Here is a 23,853-nt window from a genome sequence, read left to right on the forward strand (position 1 = left end):
AACACTCTGGGACATTCTGTCATTGGGCTATACTTGGGGTACATCTGGGTGATCTTTGGGCTACATTTAGGCTCTTTTGTCTCTGGTGGCCATCTTGGGAGACTGTATGTCAGAATTTTTTAATGAAATTGAAGAGGGTTTGAGAAAAAATCCTAACTATATATACCTACTGGCGACCGCAAGTAGGTAATATATATATATAGATATATCTATTACCTACTGGCGACCGCCAGTAGGTAATATATATATATAGATATATCTATATATATATATTACCTACTGGCGGTCGCCAGTAGGTATATATAGTTAGGATTTTTTCCCTATGGGATTTTTGAAAATTCTATGTCTAATAACTTTGGCGTTTGTGGACGGAATTGGCTGAAATGTTCAGGAAAATGGAACATTTTGTTTCTGTGCAGCCCCTGAAAATTTGGGGGGGGGTTCGTCAAGGGGGGGCCGAGAAAATAGGGGGGTCCCAAAACGCGTTTTTCCAATGTTAATTTCCATAGGGCGGTTGGCCTCACTTTTAGCCCGAACGGCTGAATGGATTTGCACGAAACTTGGCAAAATTGTAGGGACTGTTAGCCCGACGTGCCTTTGCTAGGTCTCAATATATGTGCTCCAGTGGATTTTGAGAAATTAACGTTCAAAAAAAGATATATATCTGTGACAGCGCTCCGGGTAGCGCTCCCGTTCGCGTACTTGACGCGTAACGGAACTTCGCGAAGCGAAGCTGATTGGTTCTCCGGTGACTGTCAACATTCTAAACAGTCTGGAGCGGCCGCCATCTTGTCTCTCGGTAGGATCGAGAGACAAGAGGAGGCCAAAACAAAGGGGGAAATGACCATAAGGGGGCATAGTAGATCCTCCCTGACCCCCTAGGTTTTATGTGGAGGTTTTTTCCGTGGGGAGCGCCCGGTTCGCGAACCGGGAAGCGTTCTGGGAAGCGTTCTATGAGGAAAAAAGAATGATAGACTTTTCAAATACTGTATGTTAATTAATTGTTGGTTTTGTTGATTATTTTTTAATTTCTTTATTTTTTAAACAAATATTTATTATTGTGATTGTGTTTCAAAATTTAATAAACTTTCTAACATTTCAATGTCTGAAATGTCATTATTTTCATTGAACATAGTTTGTAATCTCTGAGGGTGTAAAATGTCCTCATTTTGAAGGAGGTCATTTACTGCTTGCACACATTGCAGTAGTTCTTGGTCCCAAGTTTCATCCATAAATTCTATATAATTTGGATCAATTATTTCTTGGCTGCTCTCTTGCAGGACAATTTGAAATTCAACTTTGTGTTCGCCTTCCATTTTGCCTGAAATTTGGATTAAAAAAAATATATATTAGTAGAGATAGGGCACTGTTGGGATTAATTTTAGATAGGCAGTTTTTATCAGTGAATTTATCTTTGGGCAGTGTATAGTATCAGAGTGGAAGTAGGAATATAAAAAAGTGTATGTGATTTAACGTAAGTAAATTAACTCCATCCATTACTATAACAGAGAAGTCTATCTAAATCTATAACTACTACAGAGGGATAGTATATAATTATCAGAAAAAGTTTACCATATTAACTTATAGTGCACAATATACTTCAGTTTTAAAAATAACAACTTACCTTTACAAAGAAGTTGAAGTGATTAGTGAAAATTCAATTGAAATGTACAACAAGAAGTAGTAGTCAAAATGGCTGTGTTTCCTTCTCTTCCTTTATATATATTCAGGTATATAACCAATCAAATGTCAGGTAATAAAAGTAGAAAATGAAAGTACCATTTTCATTGGTTGTCAATTCCAACACTTCAGATGTGTTTTGTGAAGTAATTTACCTCACGGTATTTAGAGAGGTCTACAGGCTAAATGGCTAAATGGAATTTCAATCAAATTTGTGAAATTGAAAGGGATTGGTATGTAGTATGAGCTAATGTATATTTGGTGAGAGTGTCTCCAGTCGTTTTTCTGTAAATTACTTTCCCACCTTTTTTATTGGACCGCTTCCCAGGAAGCGTCCCAGTTCGCGAACCAGCAGCGTTACGGGAGTCCACCATTTTGTGTTTTGGTCAAATTAAGATACAAGATTGAGGGCAAATAATGTTCTGAATGGGTAGAAGGGGGCACGGTAGACTTATCTTGACCCCCTAGGTTTTCTGAGGGTGGCTGAGGAGGCTTATATGTGCGAAAAAAAACATTTTTTTATGAAATTCCGCGAGTTTAGCTTTCGGTTCGCGTACCGGATAGCGCCCCGGGGAGCATACTTTGTTGAAAATTAGTGAAAAAAGTTAGAAAAAAATAATAATTGTGAGTGATCAGATGTAGGGTAGCTCTGAGAAGAGCTTTTGGGATTATGGTACATTTAGGTACTTATAAGTAGGTACCAATGCACAGTCTTAAATTCAGAATGAAAATTCTGTTGCCCTCATCTGAGAAGTGAACTCCATCTCCTCTGTAGATATCTTGCATGTAGTAACGCAAGTTATTGTTGTACATGGAGCCCATTCCATGGTCTCTCATGTAAGCTGAAACAGATTTGTTTACATGCTTCCTCGACTTCTCAATTTGTGGACAAAATTGGTTGGACCACCTCCATTTCTGTCTTTGGTATATATTTGAATATACCAAGGCAGTTTGAGGAAAAAGTGCCATTAATTGCTCAAAGGTGTCCTTTAAAAGCATTTCCAGGACCTACTCCAGTCAAAGTGCCCAAATCATTACCTCCACAGTGCACAATTAACAGGTCAGGTTTTGGCAAATGCATAAAGGTTTTCACCAATGGTATCAATTGGTGACATTTTAATCCTCTGTGGCCAAACCAATTAATTTCCACATCTTGTAAATTGAGGTTAGGTAAATTTCTGTTCTCAGCATACCTTTGAGCCCAGTAGATGTAACTATGTCCAACAATCCAGACAGTGAACATGGTGAGAGAAGTTTCTGCTGCAGTCAGATGAAGTGTGGTAATGAAATGGCAGATGAAACAGTAGGAGTTTGTAAAGAAAAAAAACTGTGGAGTTTCAGTGCTAATGATTCACTAGCAGTGATTGGTGGATTTCCATTTCTGAAAACAGAAAGTTAGGGTGCATGGATGTGTTCTTTGAAAGATGTATTTTGAATGGTCAAGGAAAAAACATTTAATGAAAGATTGCACTGGATACGCAGGTGCACTGAGAGTTCAGAGTTCAATTGAAACATTGTTGTATGAACTTGCAAACATCAGAAGTCTTTCAGGAGGTGGTTGCTATGCAAAAAAGGCAGAGAGGGCAGAGGGGGGAAGGGTTTTGATTTGAAAAAAATGAGGGAAGAGTTTTGATTGGCTAACATGAGAGATATGTGTAATGAATATCAGCATTTCTGTGCTTTCTATAGCTGCAGCCTCTGGAGTGCATACTCTTTGTTCTGCTGAAGACAATTTGGTGTATTTCTGAGACTGTTTTGAAACTCAAAAAGTATTTGCTGAGGTGAGAAAAGATTTATTTAATTTAGATAGAGAACAGTATGATTTAAGGAGAAAATTATGAAGAAAGCTGTGTTTTTAAAATGTTGCTTTGTCTCAAGTGATATACAAACAGATTTTGTTTCTTTGAGAAATTGTAATTGCACATTCTGTGTAGATATCTTGCATGCAGTAACGCAAGTTATTGTTGTACATGGAGCCCATTCCATGGTCTCTCATGTAAGCTGAAACAGATATGTTGTGTTTAAAAACGTTTTTTGAAATCAATTACATTTCTGGATATGTACTGCTAGAGCTTCATAGGTTGTTTGGGGCATATTTATAAGGCATTTGAGTGTCTATGATGTTATTTTTCCCATTTAAATTGAAGAGCTTTCTCCATGGGGCAAGTTTCTTGTAAATATGCTCCCACCTGTGCTTGGCAAATTTAGATTTTGATTCTTGGAGTTACATAGCCATGTAAAAAATGACCCAAAAATGGTGCAAGGGCAATCAAAAAACGCTTTCATGTGTCTTAAGGACATTTTAAGTCATTTCCTCTTGATTGCAGGTATACAATTGATTTATATGTTGTGTTTAAAAACGTTTTTTGAAATCAATTACATTTCTGGATATGTACTGCTAGAGCTTCATAGGTTGTTTGGGGCAAATTTATAAGGCATTTGAGTGTCTATGATGTTATTTTTCCCATTTAAATTGAAGAGCTTTCTTCATGGGGCAAGTTTCTTGTAAATATGCTCCCACCTGTGCTTGGCAAATTTTGATTTTGATTCTGGGAGTTACATAGCCATGTTAAAAATGACCCAAAAATGGTGCAAAGGCAATCAAAAAATGCTTTCATGTGTCTTAAGGACATTTTAAGTCAATGAGGAAACACAGGTGATGTGATTGTGAAATGAGGAAAAGAAACTCCACATTTTTCAATTACATCACTAGTGTTTCCTAAGTTTATGAATGACATTGTGCAGATGAAGTTTAGGTCTGTCCACGGACACAAAAGAGGTGTGCCCTTTGTTCAAGAGTGAAGTGGACATGACTTACTTCATTGGTAGGCCTTCACATGTATTATTTCCTTTGTATTCTTCAACAAGCGAAAATCTCATCTGCAATCGTGAGTAGGCCTCACCTCAAACAAACCTCTGGATAGGCCACACCTCATCGTCATCCTGAATGAATCATTTAAAATGTTAGGGAGAGATTTATGATAGGTGTATGCCTGTTTTGTACCACTGTGCGTCACTTTTGTGACGCAGTGGTGGTGCAAAAGATTTGCTATGTTAAATAATAAGTAGGGTGTTAAGTTTTTGATGACTGTTATTCATTTACTGTTTGGTAATAGTGGTTAATAACATTTTTTATTATATTTTACCACAGATTCAACTGCAGATCATTTCAAAATTTGAAAATGCCAACTAAGAATCGAATTAGAAAGGCTACAAAACGTCAAAGACAGCAGGTTCATCTATTACTGCAGCAGTCCTCTACAAAAAAAACTTGTCAAGTCACCAAGAAAGCTCCGGGTAAGACCACGAAATCATTCATAAGAAATATTTGTAGTAAAAAAAGTATTTCTACAGAAAATGTTTCAGTCCAGAAAAAGAGAAGCAATTTAAACGGAAAGGAAAGACCAATCAAAAATGTTACTGCTAGAGCAAGAGATAACTCTGTGCATGATAGTAGAAGGAAACAACAGTTTAGGGACATTCGAAAACGAATGATCCGCAACAGGATAATAGTTAATTTGTTAAAAAATATTAAGAAAGGCCAACAGAAAGTGGCATTTTATAAGAAAAAGAAAAATGTAGAGAAAATTATTGATCAGGCTTTTGAAATTAAGCGAAAGTTATTTATTTTGGTAATCAATAGAATTAGGAAACTAAACAAGGTAATTTCTGATTTCAAATCAAATAGTAGATGGAAATGAGTAGTTAATCGAAGTAATTTTTGTGAAGTTTTTTCCGGAGAATGGATGCATAGTTCAAGTTGTGAGGCATTTTTTAATGAGGAGAGTTATTTCCAGGATAATAATTTGGTGCTTGCAGTTGACACCAGTGGTCGAGCTTATGAAGTGAAAGATGGTTGTCCAGTTGAAAAAGAAAAACTTGTGACAACAGAGACAGAAGAGGTGTTAGGTAATGAGGTTTTAGGAAGACGTCCTAAGGGTCCTGTGTACATTTGGAAGTGTAGTTCTATTTGCAGTGTGCGACAGGATTCCATCAATTTGCTTTGTGATTTTGAACGGACATTTAATAAGAAAAGTTTGAAGCAGAAAATGAAGTTGTTGCAAGAATTAGATCCTTGCAGAGTGAGAGAAGCGACTGGTTTGCATGGTCATTCACTGGCTTGTCTTTCCAGGAGAGTATGCCAGAGTGTTTTTCATCATTTCAGGATGCTAGCAGTGCATCATAATAAAGTGAGGAAATTAGTCAGAATGTTGTATTATGCTAAGAGTCCAGCAATTATGCTTAAACAATTATGTGCTGCTCTTTTGCATGGTTCTGAAATAGATGTCAAGAATATTTGTGAAGAAATTGAGTTTTGTTACTTTGGAAGTAAAGATGAGAATGTTAAAATTGACCCAGAAGTAGAGGGTAATGTTGAAGATAATGTACAGGTTTCCAGTACAGAAAATTTTCAGAAGGAAATTGCCACGTTTCAGGTGAAATCAAGTGAGAGGCCTAATTTCACTTGTGTGTGTTGTCGACGCACTTATTATAAGAATCAGATTAAGTTAGTGGATTTATATGCAAAAAGTGAAAGGGAAAATAGTAGTGAATGGAAGGATTTCGCAACATACTTGATGGTAGAAAATCGTTTTGATTTGGGATCGGATCAACATGTGTGTACTTATTGTTGTAACAAATTAAACCAAAACCAGATGCCTGCTAGGGCGGTTCATAATAATCTGGAATTGGTTGAGATTCCTTCTTAATTGAAGGATTTAAATACTTATGAATCTATTTTGATTCAAAGTATCCATTCCTTTCAGGCTATTGTAAGAATGGAGCCAAAGACAGGGAAGTTGCCTCCATCAGATTTACAGAGAGGATTAAAGGGAAGAGTTTTTTATTTGCCTCTAGATTTGAACAAAAACATTAACACAATTGGAGTAGAAAAAGTGGAAGAGGAACCTCTGGTTATCTTAGTTAATGGGGTTCCGATAAAGAATAAGAAAATATGGCAAGATTTAGTGGATGTTAGGAAAGTCAAAAAGGCAACATTGTATTTGAAAACAAATAATAAGTACTATAAGAATGTATATGTTGCAGAAGAGGAAGTAAGTGATGAAGAGGATAGCGATTTGTGTGCTGGCCAAATTGAGAAAGTAGAAGCCTCTAAAAGTGAAGAAATGTATGAACATTATAGTGTTCATCCTTTGCATTCCAAGGAAGTCATGGGGAATGCTATTGAGTTGTTTCAAATGAAACAAGCCAAAGGGACTCCCATTAGTGTTTGGGAGGAAAGTTTGGAAGCTCGGTGTTTCCCACAGCTATTTCCAACAGGTCAAGGAGGAAGATATGATGAGCGACCTCATCAAATTCCTGCTTCTGAATACCGGACTTTACGATTGTATGCAGAAGATGCTAGGTTTCGTCAATGCATTCCCTATTTGTTTCATCTCCTGTTTTAGAGCGATCTGTCTGGACTATCATATGCAGTGAACCACATCTTGAAAAGTGGTATACAGATGCGAACCATCTCGGCAAGTGACTTTATGCATAAAGTCAATGTCCAAGACAGTATTTTGGATTCTCACCTAATTAATCTCATGGCGTGTCAGCGTGGTACTAATGAGTACTGGTACCGTCGTCATGGTGATTTAAAATGTATGCTGAGGAACTTAGGAACTCCGACATGGTTCCTCACTCTGAGCTGTGCCGAGTATGGCTGGGAAGACTTACTTGAATTTCTACGAGAGGCAAATGGAAACATTGAAAACATCGAATTCAAGACACCTGGAGAACTGTGTTCTTTGGATCCAGTGAATGTATGCAGGTACTTCAATCATAGATTTGAAGCTATGATGTCTTTCATCATGAATAAGAAGAATCCACCTCTTGGAGAGGTGTTGGATTTCTTCTGGAGAAAGGAGTACCAAGCAAGAGGTGCTCCTCATATACATATGTTGCTATGGATCAAAGATGCACCTAAATTTGGAACAGATCCGGATGACTTAGTGATGAGTTTCATAGAACAGTATTCTACGTGTGCTGTTCCAAACGCAACGGAGAAGAAAAGCCTAAGAGAACAAGTTCTACGTTTCCAAAGCCATCGTTGTGGAAAGTACTGTCGTCGTAAATTCAGAAACAAGGACAAGTTCTACACCAAATGTCGTTTCAACTTTCCACGACCGGTGATTTCTAAAGGAAGAGTGAACAGTTTGATGTCTTCTCTGCGACATAATGTGACGAGGAAATCACCCAAAAATACATACAATTTGAAAAGGAACGAAGAGTCCAAGTACATCAACGACTACAACCCACTGATTTTGTCCATGTGGAATGCTAACATGGATATACAGTTTGTGGCTGACAACTGTATGGCTGTGGCTCGGTATGTGACATCTTACATCACCAAAAAAGAAAAGACAGAATTGAAGGATATGTGGGAGGACATTTCCCATGAAAAGAGCCTCAGCAAGAAGTTGTACAGTTTCAGTCTGAAGATGTTGTCGCATCGAGAAATCGGAGCTTATGAATGTTCTGACCGGTTGTCTTCAGCAAGTCTTCATGCCAAATCCAGGAGTATCGTTTGGGCGAGTCTTGGTCTTGCTGCAACGCGTAATCGAGTTCTGAAACCTGTGCGGGAAATTGAGTATTTGGCGGAAAAGGAGCCAAACAGTACCGACATTTTGAAGACCAACATGTTGGATACATATTATCCAAATCGAAGCAGTCACCTTGAGAATGTTTGTTTGTATGAGGTTCTACAAAATTACATATTCAAGAGGAACATCAAAGAAGATATTGAGAAAGGAGTGTATGCTGTAATTGGAAGTGAGGGATGTCTGGTCAAGCAAAGAAAATGCCACTTGGTAAACCATCGAAAATTGAGTGGCGAATCTCCAGAAAAAAAGGAGTTTTTCTATTTAGCACTTTTGCAACTTTTCAAGCCTTGGCGTGCAGAAGAGGAACTGCTTGGAGATTTCCTCTGTTACGAAGACTCTTTCACTGCCGCCAAAGAGACCATAGAATGCCCTGCTTTTCCCAAATATCACGAAATGTTGACTTTGGAAATTGAGCAGGAAGCAACGATTGCAGCCGAGATTGCCAGAGACAGTTCTCAGGACAGTCAGAGTTCTGTTTCATTTAGTCAGGATCCACTAGGAGGACCTGTTATCGAAAATGAAGCTGCCACTGCTATGAATGAAGTGGAAAGAGCCATGGCACATGCTCAGGAGGATGCGGTTAACTTAGAAGACTTGGAAAAACAACTCAACGTTGAGCAGAGGAAAATATATGACGAAGTTACCAAGCAAATTGATCATGGATTAAGTCATGAGAAGAAAGAGTGCTCATGTACGTCGTTGAAGCCTGTCCGACTGTACGTGAGTGGAGAAGCGGGAACTGGAAAAAGTTTCCTCATTAAAGCAATTTCTTGTTATTTGCAGGAAAGGACTGAGTTATCGCTGTCTTGTGTTGTTACCGCTCCAACTGGACTGGCAGCACATAACATTAAAGGTATTACTTTGCATCGTCTACTGATGCTGCCAGTGGAGCATGACAACAAATTACAATACCACAAGTTATCTGGAGATGCTTGTTGTGAAGTTTCAAGAGTCTTGAGGAAAATGAAACTTCTTATCATTGACGAAGTAAGCATGGTTTCCAATGTCATGCTTGCCTTTGTGCATTTGAGAATGCAAGAAGTTCTTAAAACTGAGTATGATGTGTTATTTGGTGGCAAACACATCATTGTTTTCGGAGATCTTCTGCAGCTGACACCAGTGAAAGGACAAACTGTGTTCAAAATGCTCACGCATGAAGATACCAGGAAGTGCCTAGGGAGCATTGGCAACGTCAATATATGGTTAAACCTCAATTATGCTGAACTGCATGAAAATATGCGTCAGGCGAAGGATGAAGATTACAAGAATATTCTACAAGATGTTAGAATTGGAAAAGTGACTGAGCATGGGAAAGAAGCTTTACATGCACGATTACTGTCAAATTTATATCCAGAACAAGACGTTGTGCCCAAGAATATTTTTCAGAAAATTACTGAGAAGAAATCCGGAATATGTTTGATGCCAACTCTTGCAGAATGTGCCATCTTCAACAACAAAATGTTGCATTTAGAAAAGCAAGAGATTGTGAAACTGGAAGCTATTGACAGAATAGAGCATAAGGGATCAACAATTATTTTGTCTGAGAATTTGAAATCAAAATTGGATGCATTAGAGAAGACTATATCTAAAACTGCGGGTTTTGAAAAGACTTTGAATGTGTGTTTAAATTGCCGAATCATTTTGAGAAGGAATTTACATGTTGAAAGAGGTCTGGTAAATGGATCAATGGGTAATGTTGTTGATTTTGAGAAATACAGAAGTAGAGATGGAATTGAATTTTTAAAAATTAAATTTGATGGCATTGAGGAAGTACAGCTAATTGGTCGTTGTTCTGCTAGGTTTTTGCTTGTTAAAGACTTATATGTTCGCCGTAAGCAGTTTCCTGTTTGCTTGGCATATGCGGTTACAATCCATAAATTGCAAGGTTTAAGTGTAGATAGTGCATTGGTGAATATTTGCAGTTCTGTGTTCAAGGAGGGTATGGCATATGTGGCATTGTCACGAGTTAGAACTTTATCGGGATTGTACTTGATTGACTGTGATGTCACAAACATTTGTGCGGATCTAGATTGTGTTAAGGAATACAATAGGTTAAGAAGAGAGTATGCGCCACATTTGCCTCAATATCCTTTGTTTGAGAAACGTGTGGTTGTCCGGAAACGAAGAAATATCAGTAATAGTAGGGAGGTTGTAGCAAAAAGCCCAAAAGTCGATGAACCGAAAATTGTAAGCAGAAAGAAAATGGATTCTGTTGAAGATGTTGTTGTTTTTCAATTTGAAAACAGTTCTGGTGTCAACTGCTATGCTAATGTAGTTGTTAATGTTGTCTTTTCACTAGAGACTTTAAAAGAACAGATTGTGATCAATTCGGAACAAAGTTTATGCTGTTTGTTGAATTCTGTGTTAGAGAAATGTAACACGGATAGAACAAAAGTAGAAAGTGTGTCTGAAATTCGTTATCTGTTAGACGAATGTTCAGGTCAAACAGACTTCTCTGAAAATATTCAGCAGGATTGTCAGGAGTTTTTAATGTATATGCTTGATGTATTGCAAGATGAGGGTGTAGATGTAGATCACCTGTTTGGGCTTTCTTATCAATGGCAGCATGACTGCGAGAACTGTAGGGTATCAAGTACTACTAGTGTAGACTCAGAAAGATTTATATATTTAACTTTGCCAGACAGTAAATCAGTGTCCTTTAATAAGCTAGTAAAAGCAGCTGATCACAACATGGAGTGTAGCCAATGTAAATCTGAAATGATGTCAACATTATTTATATGAAGATATGGCCAGTATGTCATTTTAATGTTCCAACGATGTAGGCCTGATGGAACAAAATTGACAACTTTAATAAAAAAATGTGTTGATTCGCAGTTGTCAATATCAGGAAGGACTTTTGTAACTGCAGCAATTATCTATCATGACGGTCCTTCAACAACATCAGGACATTACACAGCTTATTTAAAGTCTAGAAACGGCTGGTCATTCTGCAACGATTCTGTTATAACTTTAAAAAAAAATTGCCGTATGACCTTAAAAATTCTTACCTGGTGTTTTTAAAACCAAAATTTTAAGGAAAGAATCTCGGGATGTGCTCTGAGGAATTTCAAGAGGTTCATGGAGTAGAGGGAATGTAAGTTTGCAATGCTGTCTATTATTGGTCAAAACTTTTGATTCTAATGTCATTTTAAAAATCCAACTATATAAACCTGATGCAAGTAAGTCTGCTTCATAGTAAGCAGTATCAGTGTCATAGGAAAAGTAGAACATGAGTGAGCAAGAAGGGTAAGATATTAGTAGTCAAGGATTGTGAAAGTAATCTTAAATGTTTTCTTTTTGAAAGTTGCGAAAATAGAAAATGACGGGATTTGCTTACAAGAATTCCAAGAGTTGTAAATCGCTCTAACATGATTTGGCCATGTGGAAAAATGTGGTAGAGTGTGAGAAGTCTTTTATCGTATGTAACATATTTTTCAAAACGATGGAGGTTTTCTTTCAGAAAGTGGCGGGCTGAAAATATTAATAGCACAACAGAGTGTAAGCTGTTCATAGGACATCCTTTGACGTCATGGAAAGTAAGTTAATTTTAAGGAGTTATGAATTCTGATTTCTTATGTTGTATGGGTTTTTTAAACACAATCATTTTGATTGTGTTTTTTTTCCCCGCTGTTACATGATGAATACCTTCAAGTCACTGATTTTATTGAATTTTGATACATTCTGAGAACAGCAAAAATAAACCTTTTAACATGTATAATTAATTTTCTACTTTTTGTACTTATGATATACATTTAGAAATGTGAGGTAGACATGGAGAAACTGAGACTTCTGTAAGTGTCAAAGTTAATGCATACACTGCTGCACTTCTGGGTACTGTTTCATATGCTGGACTACATCTGCACTATGAGATACCTAAGCAAAGGCAACACAGGTGATGTGATTGTGAAATGAGCAAAAGAAACTACACGTTTTTCAATTACATCACCTGTGTTTCCTAAGTTTACGAATGACATTGTGCAGATGAAGTTTAGGTCTGTCCACGGACACAGAAGAGGTCTGGCCTTTGTTCAAGAGTGAAGTGGACATGATTTACTTCATTAGTAGGCCTTCACATGTATTATCTCCTCTGTATTCTTCAACAAGCATAAATTTGATATGCAACCCTGAGTAGGCCTCACCTTATACAAACCTTTGGAGAGGTCACACCTTATCGTCATCCTGAATCAATCAATAAACATGTTAGGGACAGATTTATGATAGGTGTATGCCTCTTTTGCGCCACTGTGCGTCACTTTTGTGACACAGTGGCGGTGAAAAGTTTTGCTATAAGGCGACAAAATTACAAATTGATGCATCTAGGGAGATGTGTCGTGCTGTAAAAAAACCGTGCCACATGAAACCGATGCAGCAGTGATGCAAAAGATGCACCAAGTTGCAAGATAGGACTCACTTCATCTGCATCAAGATACTGTTAGTTTAAAATGTGTATTTTTAGGACTGTGTAGGGGCATGGAGAAGCAGAGGCTTCTGTAAGTGTCAAAGTTGTTGAAAAACTGTTTGTCTTTCAATTTTTGCCCTTGTCTTTTCTCATTTTTAAAAACATGTTTTAATATTTTTCAAATGTTTGTTCTCTCTTTCACAGATTGAACGTATAAAAATAAGAAATTATTAACTTATCGACAATTATAAGGTAAATATTTTGTACTCTTTTCGTTATATTTCTATCACATTTAACTTCTTTTAGTTACACTGCTTCATTTCTTTAACCCTTACTTTCCTGCATTTGCTACTTCCCTCATTCCTTTCTCTATTACTTAATTACTCTACTCCTTCCACTATTTTTCTCAGTCCCTCTCTTCTCATACTTCTTCACTCTTGTTCACTCACTCTGTGTCTATTATTGTCACTGTTTCTGACTGATCAAAAAATTTTTTTTAAAAAAAGAACACTAAGTATAAGGGAAGGAAACAGACAGTTATGTTAAAAGAAAGACAGCTATAGGGAGTAAACTAGGGATACTGTTACCCGCAATCCACTGCTGATGATGTCACTGACCATGTCATGAATGATGTAATATGTGACATCATCAGCAGTGGATTGCGGGTAACAGTATCTCTAGTTTACTCCCTATAGGTGTCTTTCTTTTAACATAACTGTCTGTTTCCTTCCCTTATACTTACTGTTCTTTTTTAAAAAAAAAAATGTTTTGGTTCGCTCCCGGTTCGCGTACCGGACAGCAAACCCGGAAGCGAACTAAGAGAAATAGAGGTTGGCAGAGTTCCAAATATTCTACCAATTTTTTTATAACGGGGAGGTAGTTCTGAAAAGAACTTTTTTTTATTGTTTTTTTTGTTTTATATTTTTTTTATTATTTTTCTGAACATTTTTTTAGTTTTTTTGTATTTTCTGAACGTTTTTATATATTTTTTGGTTTTTTTTGGGGGGGGGAAACGAAAACGATTCATTGCAAAGGGCTCAACAGGAGCAACAAAAAAAAAAGAATTTATTCTTTGGGGCGTTTCAGGCACTCATGATTGTCAATAGCTCTGTTGATTAGAGTGATGCTACTTTCTCTGTAGCAAATCAACTGATTGCAACGCACGCACACTTGTTTGATTTCCCCAAACCTCATTTGTATATTTGGGACCATCTCCCTCGCCTCTGGTCCCGTCACTTCCTGGACTACTGATCTTCTGGCCATCGAAGGGGGATTATCTTGCTCGTCACGTAACTGCGCAGCACTGTAGTTGATAGGATGCCACCTACTCATGTGCCTATGCATTGTGTAGTTGCCGTAACTGTACTTTTTCTCAGTCCCTCTGGACAGTCTATCTTTACATATAAGGCAAGTTACGTATCGTGCATTGACTTTCTTTTGGCCCCGGGGAAATTAAAAAAATTGCCAAATATAGTTTTCTTTCCGATGAGACCTCCTGGGCTCCTCAGTCAAAAACTGCCTCTCTTCCTGCTCTTCCTCCTCTTCTTCTTCTTCCTCTTCTTGCTGAATTATAACTTCAGCAGGTGGTCATCTCTTCCTTGGATGTGGTGGAGGTGGTGGGGAAGAACCAGCTGAAGCTACTAATGAAGCCATTGCTCACTAATAACAAAGGGTCTTTCTCTCACAAAGATGAAAGTCAGAGTGAGGAAAGAAGGAGGGGTTTTCATCATTTGGGAAAAACAATAGTTCTAAACCAATGAAAAGTGTTAATTTTAGATCACATGACCTAGTCTTACATCATTAGGAAACCAAAAGTGAAATGAACCAATGAAAAGTGTTATAAACAAGTCACATGACCTGTTCCGCTTACGTTACGCGCTGCGCGCCGCGCCCCGGATCGCTTCCGGGGCGCTGCGCGCCTCGCCCCGAATCGCTTCCGGTTCGCGGCCCGGAGCACTTCCGGGAGCGCTAACGCGGCGCGTCATAAGACGCACTACGCGACAACGTGATATGTGGCGCTTCCGCGACGCGTCACGATGTTGATTTCTAATGCGGCAGTTGCGCAAACGGAACGTTTACCGGTTAGCGGACCGGGTCGCGGCATCAAATTGAGCTAACGGAAAGCTTACCGGTTCGCGAACCGGCAGCGAAACAAAAAAAAATAATTAAAAAATATATATAATTAAAAACATTAAATTACAAAAATTTTAAATATATTTATGAATTATAATAAAAATACATTTTACAGCTACAGATATTAGCTTTTAAAAAAACATTGAAATTCACTGAAAAAACCATAGGTTATAGACCATATATAGTTAGGAATTAGCATTTGCAAAACCTTGAAAATTCACTGAAAAAACCATAGGTTATAGACCATATATAGTTAGGAATTAGCATTTACAAAACCATATTTTACTCACACAAAACCATTGAAATTTCATATATAGTTAGTTGCCCTAACTATATATCGCGCACGCGCAATCCACTGCTGATGATGTCACATATTACATCATTCATGACATGGTCAGTGACATCACTGATGACATCACTGATGACATCTCAAATGACATCACTGAAGACATCACTGATGACATCATCCAGTGACTGTATGTTTAAATATGTCTTACATATTGAAGAATGAGTGGATGTATAAGTGTCTGGATGAAGAATTTAGTAGGTGCATGACTGACTGTATGAGAGAGTGATTAAATGTGTCTCACTGAGTGCATGGGTTAGTGACTAAACTGTCTTAATTTGTGCATCATTATGTCTGTTGTTCTGTAAACTGCTGAATGTGTTAATCAGTAGCTATATGAGTAACTATATGGGATATTCATTGGTTGCCCAAGTATTTGTATGGGAGACTGAGTATGTGTATGAGTGGCTGGGAGGTGTATGACTCTGTGCAAAGATGTGTGAGCAGTTGATTCACTAGATGTATGGGTTCAAAAGTGCATGTGGAAACAGCTGCATGGGCGGTTGACTGTGTGCATGAGTGTATTGGTGAGTGAATGGATATCTCAGTGCTACATGTCAAATTAAGTACTTTTGTAAAACACAGTCCATGTGAGAGTTGACATATATAAATAACTGTGCATAAGAGCCAGTAAATGTGTGAGTGGCTGTGTGGATCATTGTGAGCTTGTATCAGGGATTGTATAAGAGAGTAAATATGTGTTAGTATATGTTTGAATAAGTAAGGTGTGTATAACTGTATACTTGAGGAAATGGAGATGTGATTGATTCTTTGCATGACTGACTAGGTGTATGAGTAACTCCATGGATGAGTGACAATCTGTGAGTGTCTGTTTACACTGAGTGTATCTAAGGTTATATTAGAGTCAGAAGAGTTTCATCATATTATCACATGAATGATGTCATCAGTGATGTGATCAGTAATGTCAAATGAGATGTCATCAGTGATGTCATCAGTGATGTCATTTAAGATGTCATCATTGATGTCATCAATGATGTCATTTGAAATGTCATCAGTGATGTCATCAGTGATGTCATTTGAGATGTCATCAGTGATGTCATCAGTGATGTCACTGACCATGTCATGAATGATGTAATATGTGTCATCATCAGCAGTGGATTGCGGGTGCGCGATATATAGTTAGGGCAACTAACTATATATGAAATTTCAATGGTTTTGTGTGAGTAAAATATGGTTTTGTAAATGCTAATTCCTAACTATATATGGTCTATAACCTATGGTTTTTTTCAGTGAATTTTCAAGGTTTTGCAAATGCTAATTCCTAACTATATATGGTCTATAACCTATGGTTTTTTCAGTGAATATATATATATATATATATATATATATATATATATATATATATATATATATATATATATATATATATATATATATATATCCACATCCACTCCTTCAAAGAAAGAGAAAAGGCCATCGCAGGGGAATCCTTCAAAAACGCTTTAATGTGCTGCACAAGCCATAATGTCTCTCATCTTCCATGGCGCACCCTCTATGGCGGATGCATTTCGGCGTGTTGTGCCTCTTCAGCGCCAGGTGCAAGTGCTCGTGTGTGGGGGCGTGAGTCGAGGGTTAAATGTCCTGCCCTCTCCTCGTTTGCAGACCGCAGCTCCTACCACGCCTATGCTGTCCCAGCGTGTATGCCTCCTGTAGCCTGTCCTGTAGACAGCGCCTACAAGTCCCAGCATGCAGTGGCAAAGTCTGGTAGGTATATGCGGGAATGAGGTGGGAGAAGAATGTATTATTCCCGAGTCAGCAAACTGTCCATAAACTCCAGAACACTGTAGTGCAGCTGCGCTTCCTCGGGTCCGCAAATGCTGCATCCCCCTCAGCAAATGAATCGTTTCTGACGTGGGCAGGCTTGGAAATCCTACCTGCCCCGTGGCGTCGTAGACCTCCACACCATCATACTTCTTCGTCCGCTGAGTTGGAGGACCCTGTGAGATCCGGTACCCCGGAGGAACAACAAACCGCAAATGCTCACCCTCCGTCGAAAGTAAGCGCGACACAGCTCCGGATTCAGAACAGGTAGGAATTTTATTGAAACCTACAGCACTTTCCCTTGCAGTCTGTGATGCACTTTTGTTGTGTGGGCAAACGCGTTTCTGGCCGTCATGGCTGTCTTCAGTGCCGATGTCTCAGGCTGCTGGCAATTCGTGTGGGCTTTGGATCGCTGACCACTCCTTTTAGGACAGTCTTACACCTCATTGGGGGGACCCCTCCCTCTAGGGCGGTCTCATGGCTCCACCTCCCCTCTGCAGGTGTTTGTGCTTGTAGCTCCTGGCAGACTGCATCTTGGGATGTGTAGTTCAGTGTGGATTCCCTGCTTAATAGCGGAGTCCCAAACATCCCCAGATGTCCCCTTCACTTGGCACCGCTCCATACATCCTAGCAGTGTAGCCAGGAAAGTGTTGTTCCGTCACCACCTGTGTCTTTATCCTATCGGGTAGCGCAATGCTACCTCCTCTCTCCCCATCGCGAAAACTAATCACCTGCCGGCAATGTCTTCGCTGGGGGGGCGCCGCACCTTGTACTCCTTGTACTGTCCAAAGTTTCGTTTTGCTGAAGTGGTGCGGTGCTCCTGACCGAGAGTGCGTGCCCCACCGGTCTCAGCCAACCGGAAACATACAACATCCAATGCTCACCCTCCGTCGAAAGTAAGCGGGACACAGCTCCGGATTCAGAACAGGTAGGAATTTTATTGAAACCTACAGCACTTTCCCTTGCAGTCCGTGATGCGCTTTTGTCGTGTGGGCAGACGCGTTTCTGGCCGTCATGGCCATCTTCAGTGCCGATGTCACAGGCTGCTGGCAATTCGTGTGGGCTTTGGATCGCTGACCACTCCTTTTAGGACAGTCCTACACCTCATTGGGGGGACACCTCCCTCTATATATATAAAAAACAAATCCTGGATTGAATAAAGCAAACTCCTTCACCAGGAACGGACCACCACAAAAGGTTTTAAGTTCAGTGCAATTTATTGAAGCCTTCTCACAACATGACGCGTTTCTGCCGGGTTGCCCCGGCCTTGATCACATATATAATTTATGGTTTTACTTAAAAAACAAAAGGTAAATGGACATTATAGTTAGGTGAAATGTCAGTTAAAACATACCCTTTTTAAATGAACAAAAATACTGAAATTCACCATTTATAGTTATCTCATGCAATAATAACTCCTGCCCTAGAGTAACTATAAGTTGCTTACTAGTTAGATTTTACTGATCTAACTGTAACATGGGCCCATGAAATGTACTGCTTATCACCTTAAATATTCATCATTCATTATATGTTCACTGACATCATTGATGATATCGCTGATGATATAATTGAAGGAGTGTAACCATTTGCTTTATGCTACATACACTGAACAGTATTTGGTGAACTATATGTAGTGCAAATCTGCTCTTGCTTCTTTACTGCTAATGAGTCTTTGCATTTGAAGCATGCATGGCCTCCATATTGGCAGTGCATGTATGGAGGGTGTTGGCTGGCTGTGAACAGTTGTCCACTGGGCAAAAGCCAAACGTAGTAGAGGCTTTCTCCACCTAACAGGGTTTGAGAGTCTGTAGATTGTGGGCTCTCAATGAAAAATTGTGCAAAAGGCAACAACTTTGTGATAGTAGGTGCTTGGCAACCTAATGGCGCTTGTGTGGTGTGTGGACGGGACAACCTTAGGGATGTGGTTTGAATGTCTAGAGGGAATGGCCTCTCCTTGAGGAGCTGTGCAGAGGATGCAGTTGTGTGCACAGGAGGCTTGGTTACCTAATGGGGCTTCTTGTTTGGAGGGAGTGGACTCTTTGTGAAGAGCTGTACACAGGGCTATCGGTGGGTGTAGTAGGAAACATGACTCCAAGTAGGGCTTGAGTGTCAGGAGGTTGAGGGCTCTTCATTAGATCTTGTGCACATGCCGAAGGATGCACAAAATAAGTCTTGGTCACCTAAAGCAGCTAGTGTGTCTAAAGGGAGTGAGCTTCAGTGTAATTAGTTTAAATAAGCACATATGTTTATGTAATGCTTTACATGATTCTCTTTCATTTAGTACTTTTTTACATATTTCAAATGCTGGCCTGCTTAAAATGATGTCATCAGTGATGTCATCAGAGATGTCCATCAATTATGTAATTTGAAATGGCGCGAGTGATGTCATCAATGATGTTATTGAATAAATCATGAGTGATGTAATGTGTAAGGTCATAAGCAGTGCATGGGGGCGCAAGTTATAGTTAGCTCAATAAACATTTACTGGTGAATTTCAGTGTTTGTTTTAGTTTTATAATGGTATTTTGTAATTGATCTAATTATAGCCTCACTTTAACTAATGGTGGGTCAAACTCCACAAGTTTCTGCAGGTTTCCGCCAATGGGAGGAAAATACGCATGTTGTGCTGTTTGCGCTGGATGCCCTGAAAATCAGTGCCAGAAATGTGAATAGTGCTGGAAAATAAGTGCGAGTGGCACCATGAGGTGCGGAAGAGCATGCAGGCATTTGAGTAAATATACTTGAGTGCTAACAAATCTACTTAATTAACAGCTCTCTGACCATGACTGCTTGCATTCGAAACGGACACTAGGGGATGCCAAATCTCTCTTGCACTTGCAGTTATGGAGCCTTGCAGGGAACCATTCAACCACACAGCGATTGGCAGAATTTGGAGTCGCCAAACTCCACCAATAAAACGTTGTTTTTTAGTGAATTTCCAAAATTCCTTTTTTTTTTAATGTGAAGTAAGATATTATTGTCAGACCTAACTAAAACATAACTTAAACCATTGTTTGTTTCAGTGTCAGTTTTTTTATTGTAATTTAATGTAGATTAAAAGCTTCTTACCATACCTAATTATACCATCATTGGTTTGGTGGACAAACCCTGCAACCAACCAAACCAAGGGTGGTCAACACCCGACGACCCAGTACACGTCCAGTGTTGGAAGGTGGGTTATTAGTAGATGCGGGTAGGTACCTACAGCCTGTGATAATACCACAGTCACTAATAAGATCCGGTCAAGTTTCAATATATAAATTTTGCTTAACCCTTGGTAGCTTGGCAGACAATTTTGGAGACAGGTGTGTAAAGCAATTAATATCACCAAAAAAGAAAGTAAGTAAAAGACCCAACAAAAGGAAAACTCATCACTAATTTATAACAATAGAAAATATTGTTATCTTTAAAATTACACCAAATTGACAAAACACAAATATAGGGAATCTAAGATATGAATTTTTAATTTTTAATTTTTACAAAATGTGCTTTCTAGTGCCAAAAAGAGTAAAGTGCCAAACATGACTATCTGGGCGCACTGGACCGGAACAAAGTCAAAATTTCCGACTGATTGAGATGGAGTGCAAGTCAGAGACGATAAGCAGTTGGGCCCGGTCAAGTGTTTACCTTCTGACGTAGTCACTTTTTTGTAGCGTTTTCTCTTGATGTTGAACGATCAGGTCTTCAAATCCAGATTTCATGCTGATGGCAGTGGGCCGCTGCACCGTGATGCCCAAGTGAGCCCTGGAGATCTTTGTATTTGTCATCAACAGCAAGGAGCTCTTGAGCATTCAGTGGGATAAACCAGTGGATTTAGGCCTATGTCACGGTTCAACGTCGCAGGCTTGCTCTCGTCCTCAATGCGTGTCTTCTTCTGGAGCTTTTTCACAAAACTTGGCAAAAATGTACCAAACTTTCAGTTTTACTTCTGAAAGGTTCCTTGAGAGTTAGGAAGGGTCTGACAACCACAGCCAATGTTTCAGAAGCTATGGTTTGCCTCTTGGGGTGGGGAACTCCAACTTCTACAATGCACTTGGTCAGTTCAGGAAAATTCAGGGGAAGCTGGTCAGCTGGAGTTGTCCTTTCATTGGATGATGCAGAGGAGTTCTTCCAGGAAGTCTACTCCTTATTCTTTAAGACAGGCATATTCCTTCTTGTGTGGAGCCTTTAAAGTTCAGCATGTGCAGTCCTTCTGAGTGCAGTCCTCTGTCATGCAGTCCAAGGTTCCAGCATGGCATACCTTCTTCTACAGATGTTTCAGGCAGGGACCTAAGGGACTCCTGCAGATCTCCCATATGCATTCCTCATTCTGGGCTGGCAAGAGGGGGGGGAACCCTAGCCAATCGGGTTCAAGTTGCCATTCTCTGCCATAAATAATTCCTGAGAAGTTTGGCACATTTTTGTATCAGAAAGCACAATTTTGCATAAATCAAAATTGAGAAATTCTCTCCTTGGAGGCAGGTCTAGTTAACCCAAATCGCAGGTGTGACTATCTTTTCCATACACTCCCCTTCTAGCCCCTCTCCTAATCTAATTAGGGGTGGTCTAATCTGGCTGTGAATAAAGGAAGTGGGGGCTGGCCAGGGTCCTGTGACATCTGTTTCTCTACTTTTTAAGTTCAGTTTATCTCCCCACCCCCTTACTGTCCCTGGCTTCTCCATGAAGCAAATATTATTTCACCAAATTGCTGAATTATTTCAACCACAGGCCTCTTCACACCTACTCATGGAGAAGCTTGGCTCAGGCTGCCAGAGGATGGCCAATCAAAAGAGGTTTCTACAGGGCTGTTTAGGTAACTTCAGGATAGTAAGTTCTAAACTACTTTTCTGCAATAGTTGTAATAAATCTGACCTTGGCAAGTATTTTGATTCATTGTAACTAATATTTTGATAAAATGAATTATGTTGCTACCTACTTCCAACTAAAAATGTGACCTTATCAAAGTTTAATAAAGCCTTTCCAAAGTATCCTATGGAGCAAGCAGCCACTTCAAAAGGGCATACAACTTTTGATTGTTTTTCCCTCATCAGGGCATATAAAACATATTTTATAATGTCCCTGCGTTTTATTACAAGACATCCTACCATTATGGCCCCTATGGCAGACAGTAGGGGTGACTTATATGTAATGAAATGGCAGTTGTGGACTTTGGAAGTACTTTTAATTCCATAGTCAAATTTAGGCACAATTATATTTTAAAACCAGCCTGATATGCAGGCAGGGCTTTACAATTACACTGGACACCACAGTCATGCCCACTTAAGGGCCTTAAGTCCACTGGGATCTCTAAACATACATACCCTACCATATAATTGGGAATAACAGGTAGATTGCCCTAGCCAATTGTAATTCCACCAATTACCTTATATCTTTTAAGGAAAGTGACCAGGCCCTGTGCCTGGGTATCAGAGCCCAGGGCAATTTCAGACTCAAAACCCACCAGTATCAGTCACAAAATGGGGATCATGGCAGAACTGATGAATTCTAATCTAAAAAAATATTAAAAAAATAATGCAGATGTACTTGCTTTGTCAAGGTGTGACCCCATCAACAACTAATAGGCTTGACTCCAGGCATTGTGAAAAGGTAACTGCATTCATGAACATGGTAACCCTACATTTTTTTCAAGGAGTCATCACATCATAATACGAAGGAAAACCTATTAGCTTAGCCAAGGACTGACCATGTAGAAGGGTTGATCACACGAGAGACACGAAGCAGACAGTATTGGAAACAAGGAATGTGATTCCAATCTTTAATCTAACAAAACTAGAACTAGATGAATACAGTACTAATTTGCTATCCAAAGGATTGTCTTATGTCCCACACTCCACACTCAATTTATTTGAATTATATGCGATATAATTTCCTTTTTTCCCAAAATTCGCTTAAAAATGTTTTTTGCACTAAATCCCGTATTGGACGAAGAAAATCCGCCCATAAAACCCCTTTGTCTTCCATCTACCTTCAGCCCAAACCTTGAGCAACTTGGGCCGGAAGTAGCAACCTTTGAGTTAGTTGTTCTGAAGAAATTAGACCAAGCTTTAAGATTCATCCCCAAACCTATATATAATCTAAGAAAAGAAGAACACGAAGCCCTAATATCCCTTTCAACTAATAAAGATCTCACCTTTAAACGGTGCGACAAAGGAGGTGGCATAGTCATTATTGACACATCTCAATATGAAACCAATATGCTGAAGATGCTAGATGATACGATAGTCTATGTCCCTTTAAGATCTTACTCCACGATAAACCTATGCAAAAGAATCTTATCCTTAACCAAAACTGCCCTAGAAGATGGACTGATCAGTACCAAAGAATTCGACTTTCTAAACCACAACCAGGGGAAAACCGCTAGTATTTATGGTCTCCCCAAAATACATAAACATGCCAGCAACCCCCCTTACCGCCCTATAGTATCCACCATAGGTACAGTAACTGAACCACTTTCTAAATATGTAGACAATTATCTGCGTCCTTTTGTCCCTAAAATTGACTCCCACATACGTGATACAGGCAATATGATACAGAAAATCGAAGGAATTAACTTCAATCCAAATAATGAGTTACTAGTAACAATGGACGTAGAGTCCTTATATAGCAACATCCCGCTGACTGATGCAATGAGAACCACTAGTTGGTTCATTGATCTGCACAATATTCCATGCCCTAAAAACTTCCTACTTGCCTGCCTGGAAATTGTGCTAACAGAAAATATATTTGAGTTTGAGTCTTGAGCATTCAATGGGATAAACCAGTGGATTCAGGCCTATGTCACGGTTCAACGTCGCAGGCTTGCTCTCGTCCTCGATGCTGGTCTTCTTCTGGAGCTTTTTCACAAAACTTGGCAAAAATGTACCAAACTTTCAGTTTTACTTCTGAAAGGTTCCTTGAGAGTTAGGAAG

This window comes from Lissotriton vulgaris, chromosome 5 (assembly GCF_964263255.1).
Source record: "Lissotriton vulgaris chromosome 5, aLisVul1.2, whole genome shotgun sequence".
In the NCBI taxonomy this organism is placed as follows: Eukaryota; Metazoa; Chordata; class Amphibia; order Caudata; family Salamandridae; genus Lissotriton; species Lissotriton vulgaris.